The sequence below is a fragment of the Physcomitrium patens genome, chromosome 3 (genome assembly GCF_059467195.1).
Source record: "Physcomitrium patens ecotype Gransden chromosome 3, ASM5946719v1, whole genome shotgun sequence".
Classification (NCBI taxonomy): domain Eukaryota; kingdom Viridiplantae; phylum Streptophyta; class Bryopsida; order Funariales; family Funariaceae; genus Physcomitrium; species Physcomitrium patens.
In genome coordinates this window covers 2,365,647-2,376,364 of record NC_143412.1, presented here as the reverse complement: position 1 = coordinate 2,376,364, position 10,718 = coordinate 2,365,647, and positions in this window count along the sequence as shown.

The following is a 10,718-nucleotide window of genomic DNA, read 5'->3' as shown; positions in this document are numbered from 1 at the left end:
TAAGAAAATAATAAGAAAAAAAGAAGAAAAACCACAAAGTAATTGAAATAAATGACATGAAGCAATTACAACATCTAAAACTAAGCTACAGTTTGTTTACTATGTTTTCATCTAATAAATAATAGAAGTAAAAATTAAAAAGTACATTTTTAGATATTTAATTTTATTATCTTTCTAATGATATAACAAACATATAAATCTAAATTACTATGAATAAGTTATGAAGTTTTAAAGATACAAAGTAAATAATTAAAAAGTGAAGTAAAAATATTTTACCTCAAAGATAACTTGCTTATAGATCAAGGATTCAAGCCTCACCAAGGCTCACATGTAGTGTATATGGGTGTCTATGAAAGGTCACGAGGCCTTAGTCTTATCCTCCTAACTATCTTCAAGGTGCTACAATCCATATAGAACTTGTGCACTCCCCTTCTTACAAGGACTACACTAGCTGCTAGTCCTCCTATTTTCTACTAGAAGGACCAATATTTTTGTAATTTTGACCTCACCATGGTATTTAAAAAAATCCAATTAGCCTTGAAACCTTGTGTGGCCTTCAAATCTTGCTCCATTTCTTCATAAAGGCTCCCAAAGTGGTAAAACTCATTTTTATCAAGATCTTAAAAATTACTCTAAAAATCCCTAAAATATTCTAAATAAATTATAAATAAATTCTGAAAAATTCTATAATATTTTTATAATGCTAATATCTATCTAAGGCTACATTTACTTACTTTGGTGATTTTTGATAATAATAAAAATTAATTTATATCTACTATAAATCCTATTTTTTATACCAATAACTAAAATGATATGAGGTTCTTTCTCATGCTTCGTCTAACTACTAAAATTTATAGTTTTTATAAGTAGTTCATATAGATAGAAGACCAATATAAATATTGGTCTTAATAATAATCCTTAATATTCAATAATGAATAAAAATACTAAAGCAACAAAGATAATTGCATCCAAGACTTACTAAGACTCCATTTCTATATATGTTCACCTTGACATTAATATCATTGCTTGAAAGCTCTTCACTTTTATCAAGAATATTTCAAAGATCCAATGAATCAACAAAAGCTTTATTTTTACTTCCAATGGTAGAAATTGTCACCTCTTAACTTCTTAATCACCTTCAAGACTTTACTCTCACTTAAAGCCATGTCTAATGAAGAGGAGTATTGAAAAAAATCAAAAAAAGAGAAGATAGAAGTCTTAAAATCAACAAGAAGTTATTGCCGCCTTAAAAATCTAAAATGCCTCTTTTGTGAGTAAATTAGTGATTTCACTCTTTAAACACTCTTAATTCTCACAAAAAATACTTTTAATTTCACAATTATCTTCTTATTACTAGAAGAAGTTTTTTTAAAATACTTAGCACATAAGAGCATAATACTAGTACACCAATGATATAGTTTAGTAAAAAAATATAATACTAATATTCTATAACATCATTCTAAGGTAGTTGATATCTTCTAAGATAATAAATGCACTTAACAATAAGTAAGAGCAAAATTATATCAATAACTAGATGCAAAAGGAGATTTAAAAGATATCAAATCTTAACATCAATAACAACCATAAGATCTATTTTTTATAACAAGAAAGACCTCTAAAAACTTCAAAATTTATAATTAAAGGTGAATGGGCCAATTACCTATTGAAGAAAAATAACTTTGAAGTCACAATACATAGCATTAGTAAGGTTGGTCACAAAGAGAATATGGAGTAAGATGTCTTTCACTTCTACTACCAATTATTTATAGGTAGTGACTACTGTCTTAATGAAAAACTTCTATCTTTTAATAAATACATTCATTCAATATTCTAGCAAGAGTATCCATTGATAATTTATCTAATATAAGGATATATTTTTAGCATATTTTTTTATACATTTAAAATCCTTTGTATGTTCATCTATCTTATCTCTTGACTTTCTTATATACTAAGAGTCAATTTTTTATCCAATAAAAATTTATTCAAAGTAGTGTCTTTTATAATATAAATTTTATAATATAAATTTATTTTTATTCATTTAATTTAACAATTAATTAGATTCTTTAGTTAAAACAAGCTTTTAGAAGATTGTTTTAGAAAAATATATCTAATGTAAATTAGATGTATTTAAAAAAATATATTGAATAAATATTTAATTAAAAAATTAAATTAAATAAGACATCAAAATATTCTTTTATGATGGCATATGATAATTTTGTATTGATCTTTTTATTGAATACGAAGTATTTATATTCTTTATAGACATTTAAGTATAGAATCTAGTAACACTATTTTTATTTTTACTATCTTATATGCTTTATGATACTAATTTTAATATCTTTAATTAGAAAATTTAATATATAAAAAAATAAATCGGAATTTTGAAATCAAGAAATAAAATAAATTACAACTTATCAAATTCTTTCTAAAATTCTGGAATTTTTTTTTATAATAAGAAATAATTTTAATTTATAATATTATATATTTAGTTATTTTTATTAATTATAAATTTTTAATTATATTTACAATATATTTACCTTTAAATTTGTAAAGAAATTTAAATTTTTTCTATCACATATTAATTATTTCAAATTAAGACTAAAACCATGTTCCATACAAAATTATCTTTTAGATATTATAAAAAAATATACATAACCTATTACTTATAAAATTTACTTTTATATATTAACTTTATTCTTATTTTTTTGTACTCTTTTTTTTTTTAAAATCCATATTTTCTAATAGAATTTAAAATTAAAATATTAAAAATTATTTATATTTCTTATAATTCTTAATAGGAATATATTATATTAATTATTTATATACATATATATAATAATAAAATTAAAAATCAAGAATTAAATTTTAAATTATTTTATCAAAATCTAAAATACTCATTTTTTATATCTGAAACTATTATACACACAATTTAAAGAAAGATAATTAACATGTCTTTTTATTAAGAAGTACTATCAAACTAAATATCTTAGTTATTTATATTTCTACTAAAATTTATAGACTATTATTATTAATTTTAAATTTTTACCTATTTATAAAATTATTAATAAACTAATAATTTTATTTTTTTAATTTTTAAAATATATTATAAAGTCTAATAAATTTTTTTGAATGAAATTAGATACATAATTTAATTCATATTAAAGTATTTTAATTAATTCTATAATATTTTATGATTTATTTATTATTAATAGTACAATTATTTATTTATCATGATAATTGTATTGATTTAAAAAAATTTCTAAGATTATTCACTATTAATAATGTAATAAAAATGACACAAGTTTAATTTTACTCTCTATTTCAATTATTATTTTTTATTATAAAATAATTATATGCATCGTCATTTTATTATATTTGAATGTTTTAAAATCTAAAATTTATTAAATAATAAATTTTTTAAAATGATAAAATCACTCAAATTTTTACTAAAGCGACCATCCATTATCACAATCATGAAAAAATAATTACATCTAGATTCATTTCTCTACCATTGGATTTGCAACCAATAAAATAATACACATTCATTTAGAATCATGATAATATCATCTTCATTGCTCTCATCCATAATGATAGCTATAGTATTCTTTAATTATAGAATTTTAATTAATTATTTAAAAGAATGAGAGACTTATCACAAGTTTATCTCATTGTCTCGTTTCTCGTTAGACAAGGGTTGGATTAGCCTTTCCTTTCTTGCTATCCTCTTCTCTCTGCATAACTTTCTTACTACCATTTTTTCTCTCTATGGCTTTTTTGCCATTCCACATGTTAATATAAGATCTTAGAAGTATATTGAAGAAATTTTTGCAATGACCATTGCAAGGATCAACTTTTAGAAGCCTCTCAATATTTGTACAAGGTAAATGAAAGCTTAAGGCTTACTAATTGTTGTTGAAATCAATCCAAAGAGCTAATGTATGATTAATGCTATGATTCATAGATTAGTAGCAACAGCAATTGTTATTTTATAACACTCATATTGTGATTAGTGAGCTTCTTTTTTAAATTTGTAATAATATATATCCTTAGAAATTGACTAGATAGTAATTATTGCAACCATAATTAACATCATTTTTTTTCTTAATATTAGGATTTTTTTATTGTAGATTAAAAAAATATAGTGTCATTATTGTAACAAATATATATTTTTTTTCTCTCTCTCTTTGAGATACAATGTATAATCGCTGGCTAAGTAGAACATTTTGATGTAAGAAAGATAAGGAGATGGTGGTGGCGTTGTCGAGGTAGAGAGAGTTTGCCTCAAGAAAGCGTTGGGCTTTTGGCTGCTACTAAATGCTTAATCAAATCTAAGTTATAAAAGTACCAATTTTATATATATAATATTTTTTCTTTTAGGATAATTTCATCAATACATAAGCCAAGTACCAAAAAAACACCCAAATGTATGATAAAGTATCTTAAAACCTTATATATCCTTATGAAAAATATTTTTCAAACTTCAACAGCTCATATCTCATGATCGGACCATCCAAACAACCTAAAATATTACATGAAGTACTAATATACTCTCAAAAACTACTACTAAAAAATTCAAATACAAATTCATTATGGATCTTGAGATATCACCAAAATCCTAATAGTAGCTTTAAATCCTAGCTTACATACACCTATGTGCTAATTTCTTCATATCTCACAAAATAAGTATTAAAATACCATGAAACTTTGATTTATAGCTTTTTAACCTAATAACTCACACTTATAGAAAATTTGAGCCTAAAATTCGTCCAAAAACTCAAGATATGGCTCCAACCATTACTATCAACAAAATGACTCACTTATTGCCTTTGAATTACATGTGCTGACTTCAATGTCCTATGACTCCTTTATCCAGACTTGGAATTCATCAAAAAATACATGTAAAGTATAGCCAAGAAAGTGTTCTCTCCAATTCGAGTCGCCTATCTTTCATTGCTTTCCGTGCACATATGTTATGCTTCAAAGAGTGACAGTAGGTACAAATTTGATACCTTAACTTTGAACACCTATATTTCCTTCACAAAAACTTGAAATCATACAAACTCTTCATCCAAATTATACCAAAAATCTTGAACTTGTTGACCTTAGCCTCTAAAGCTCGAATGGCTTCGAAAGAGAAACCCTAATCCCTAATAAGGCCTCAGGCAGCCTCCTTGAAGCCCATTGGGCATGGCTTTTGATCAATAGGAATGAAGATCTCCATTCCTTGCCTTCATCCAATCATGCCTTACTTTCATCCCTCCCAATAAGCCTCCTAATAGTTTAGACTTTCATCTTTAGACTCCAAAATTTCCTTAAGTTTATACTAAATATCTAAATCCTACATAATATAAACACTATAATCAAAATAGATGAATTCTCAAATGAATTTTCCTATATCAATTTTCTTTAAATTTATTTACTAACCACTCTTATCTACATCAAGACTTACAAAAATATTATATGTCTTAATTAATTTTTACATACTTTAAACAATTATGGTATGACAATGTCAGAAATGTCAGAATTTTTAAAAATTGAGGGATCTTGTAAATGGTATTCAGATTATTGCACAAGCACACTATTTATTTTTAGAAGTAAAATATATGAAATACACAAAAAGATGATACTATGTGTGTTAATTACAAGTAAGTCAATTCAAAAAAGAAGCTTAATTATGGCAATGATGCTTTTGGCATGACAATAGAGAAAAACCTTGATATTACATTTCAACCATATTTTTGGTTTTTTTATATTATGTTTGCTAAATTGTGGTCTTTGTTGTATACTAGAAGATATAAAAATAGTATCTAGATCTCTAAGTTTTACAATTAATTTTTCTCATTAAAACTAATCTTTTGCTAATGCTTAATATTTTTAATAAATCTCTATATATATATATATATATATATATATAAATAGATAGATAGATAATTTATAGATTTTATAATTAAAAAATTAAAATACTTAATACTCTCAAATCCTATGTATCAATCATTTCTATGAAGTAGATATCTTTACACAATTTTGTCTCTATTTATATTTTTTTGTAATTTTTTTGTTTGAATCAAGGATTTTGAAATTAAAAAATTGTGATATTTGATGTTCTCAAATTGTAGTATATTTTTTCTAAAAAAAAATCAGCCACTTTAAGTAGATGTCTTACTTCAACTTAGTCTTATTTTTACTACAATACTTAGTTTTGCATGAATTGTCCTACGTCTCTTATATAGAATAGAATACTTATTTTATAATCCTTATCAGCGTCATTTGTTCATCAATTGCATCCTTTTATTCCTACATATTTGATTTACAGATTGAATATGATATAATTATATATATATATATATATATGTATTTTTTTTTAGAGAAAAGAAGAAGAGAAAGTTCAATTTTGAGAATGTCTATGAATTAACCCATGTAATGTTCATTGGAAGGTACAAAGTAAGACCTTCTTCTAACATTTTAGGACTACAAATTTGTCGTTTTAGATCTTGGGTGGAAAATGCATAAATGGTTGTAGAGTGTTTGTTGATTGCTTAGAATATGAAGATGTGAGAATTTAGGTAGTGTATGATGGAGAGCAATGGAGGCTTTTCCACAAATATAAAGGTTATCTCTACCATCAATCTATGAGTTTGTATCTTATTCATCACAACGTGTTGTGTATTTGATGACATTGTGAAATTAATGAAGGATTAGGTTGTGCTTTTTAGTAGGCTCTTTCTTCATGTTCATCACAATTTCAATCCAAATCAAATGTTCTTTCTATATGGCTAAACTCAATTAAATTAATTTTTTCTTAAATAAAATTTGAATATTACTTAAATAGAATTTGGATGTAAATATTATTTTGAAATGTTTATAAATGTTAATAGAAAATGATGTTTCATACATCATTTTATTTTATTAGTATGAAATTAATTAATAACGAATATTACTTGAAATAATAACCATCTATAATTTTTTAAATGATTATATGTAATAATTTTTCAAAATAGTTGTGTGAGCATACTATTAAATTCTAATCTATTTTTATATTATTTATAGAAAATTATAGGAAAAACTTGTTCTTATAGAACATTACAGGTATCATGTACCATTGACTTCCAATTACTTTAAAAGTACCTCGTTATTCTTGCTTCTATAGACTGAAACTATGATGCAAATTATTGTGCTGATATTTATCCATGCATATCACTTTTGGTTCTATTTTTTATTCTTTGTGGTCTTTCCTTTGGGCAACTCACTCATAGATTTTTCAATCACACAATTATTGTTGAAAGCTCAACTAATCTTTGATATAAATTTTCTTATTAGTGAAGAGGTAAAATATCAAAATTTAAATTAATAGTAGCATAAAAGAACATTTTCATGTTATAACATAACCGTATAGTCAAAATATAATCAAAAATAAATTTCTAATTAATATCTAATCATCTTGATTCAATAATAATTTAAGATATTTAAACATAGTTTTTATAAAAGCTTCTTAGTTCATTTTCTTATCTTAATAGCTAATGGATTAAAAATTGGTTAATAATTTTATCCTAAGATATATTTAATTGGCTATACTAAGTATACATAAAATTTTATATTGATCTAATGGAGTAGTTGGGAGCTATTTAGTTTTTTGTACAAGAAGATATCAAAAATTGGTAATTTAGAATGAAGTAGGATTTCTATGATATCTAAAGATCTACTCGTTGGAAAAAGGTGAAATTTGTCATGGTATTAGAAGACTTAAAGATCAAGCTATATACCAATTTTTAGCTAAATTTAATAATTAAAGAAAGAAAAATTGCTACTAGAATATTTGCATTGATTTTTAAGTTTGCAACCAAGTGACATTTGTGAAATTTTTTGGATTTTTTCTTAAAATTTTTAAGTTGAATTGGAATAAATTTTCTTAAATATATAGAAGATTTAAAGTAGCATTTTTGTGTAAAATTTTGCATGAAGTGGATAGACAAATTAGTAGTTACAGCTTGCTAAATCTTATTAACTAAGATTAGAGCTTATAAAGAAAAATCAAAATTTCCTAATTTTAAAAGTAATAAGACAATTGGAATTTGTACATGGTTGAAGTTACTAAAAAGAGTATTTTTGAGAACTTTGTATTGGCTTTAAGTACTTTTGAATTAAAATTCGAATTATGTTTTTCTTATATGAATAAATCTTATAAGGATTTTTTAGATACTTGTAAAATATAACTTCACCTTCCACAATTAGGTGCTTGGTGCATTTCTAAACAAGATAATATGTATTGTGACAATGTAAACTATAAAAAAAAAATGATACTGGGGATGCTATTAGAATAAAGTGATCAAGAGTATTTATTGATTACTATTTATAATTAAAATTATGAATTATTAAAACATCTCTTTTCTTCAATAAAATTATAATTTTATGCTTATATAGTAGATTTAATTTATTTATTATTATCCTTATATAGAAAAAAATTATATTCATCAATTTCTTCTCTTGCTTATTTATATTGCTCAAAGATATGATTAAGTTCATGTAAAGTTATATATTTTATAACATTGGTGAAGAAACCAATATTTTTTTAAATAGCGATATGGATTTGTTTTGAATTTTTTTGAGCCTTCAATATGAAGACTAGTTGCTCTTATGACAAGTGAAAATATTATAAACTATGTATCATAGATATAGATTACAAAGAATCAAAATATTAATATACTCTTATTTTACTAATATATATATATATTTATTTATTTATTTATTTATTTAAATATTATATAATATTGAAACTAAAAGAACTATTACCAAAGACAAGAAAATTAAAGAGTCTTGAAATAAGATTAAGAATAAGAAATGCATTCACAAGAGTGAAGAAGGCTCTATTCTTGTCTCTATACATACTATCGAACTAGGAGCTACAAGGGTGATTTATAGAACCTTTAATACATGTCTAACTTATAAGATATGTTTCTTATATATGCAATACATGGCTAATCTGATGGCCAAGTTTTCAACCTATCAATCACCTACAAACTTGTATAAAATCAAATCCACATCTACAAAGCTTTTAAAATACTTTTTTATATAATATTATTAAATCTATATATATATTTATCTTTTATTTAATATATATCTATAATATTATCTTATTTACTAAAAATAAATTCTACAAAGACAATTAATTATATGTTGAGGAGGTCTAAGATGCGACAAACTCTTTTTTGCTACACATTCTAACATTTATTTCCTTTAAAGTGATTTAATAGGTTCTTTCAACTATTGATAGTATTCCATATAAATACTACCTTGATATTTGATCATTATCGAGGCCTCCATAACTTCCTTCAAATAAAATATTTGAAACACCATTAATAATGGTTTCTACCTTCAGTAATATTACTAAATAGTAGAAGTTTCTTCCAAGTTTTTAATACCAAATATACTATATCTTATCATTTATTTAAAAAAAAAAAAAAAAAAAAAAAAATATATATCATTCTTGAAGATCTTTATCTTGATTATATTGTCTTGAAGATTGTGACTATTATAAATTTTTTTTTGATAAATTTAAAATAAATAAATAAATAAATAAAAATATTGAATTGAATTTACACATTGTTGATTTTCTATCGTCCTAGCACCAAAAACATGAAGAAATTACAATGAAAAATAGAAGATAAAATGTAATCTTTAATAAATGTTGTTTCTTTTATAATAAAGAATTATTTGTCTCTTTGTCTTAATTAAATGGATGATGTTAATAAAAAGCTTAAAAATTTTTTATTACATTTACAAAAAAATTAGCTAACTCCTGTGTGCATTCATTAAAAATATATCCACTCTAATGTACAAGATATTTTTTAACATGTTTTGGAGCCACCTTAATTCTAAGACTTCTATAGCCTCAAAGTCTTGATTATTATCCACATCTATAGAATGGGGTTGCATTTATCTTCTACCAACATATCTATTATCTTATATAGCTTAAAATGAGATACATGTAACATTGAATAAATCTTTATAGATTCTTATAAATGTAATCAATAAGCAATTGAATTGATTTGTTTAAAACTAAAAAATGATTCAAATAAAGATAATCTAATATGTCACAAAAAAGAATAGTCTTAATATTATAATAAAATAATTATACTTAATTTCTAATATAGAAATAAAGTTTTTTCTTGCAATAGGCATCTACATTGATATTTTTTTGTTTTTGAGCTTCTTTTAATTGTACCGTCATTTTTGCATATAGTTCTAATAAATGATTTTTCAAATTTTTTGCCACATGATTATCAACTTTTAGAAGTCAAAAATATCAAATCATAGGTGAAAATTATAATTAATAAAGAAAGATATTTATTAAATAAAAAATATTATGTTATTATAAATAAAATTTATCAATAAAAAAAAATTATTCAATCATCTTGATGGTAGTTGATAGTACATTTCAAATATCACTTCAAAACTTGATTTACTTGTTTTATTTGTCAATCAATTTGAAGATACAAAGCTAAAGATAATTTTTTGTCTACCTTCAATATCTTAAAAAGGCTTCTTCTAACACTTGATATAAAATTGAGTCTATCTATTTGATATAATATTCTTTAAAAATCCATAATAGCTATAAATGTTATTAAGAAAAAATTTCTTTACTAGTAACAGATTTTTTGTATAATATAAAATGTATCATTTAGGTAAAAAGAACTATCATCTCAAATATAGAATCATAAGAT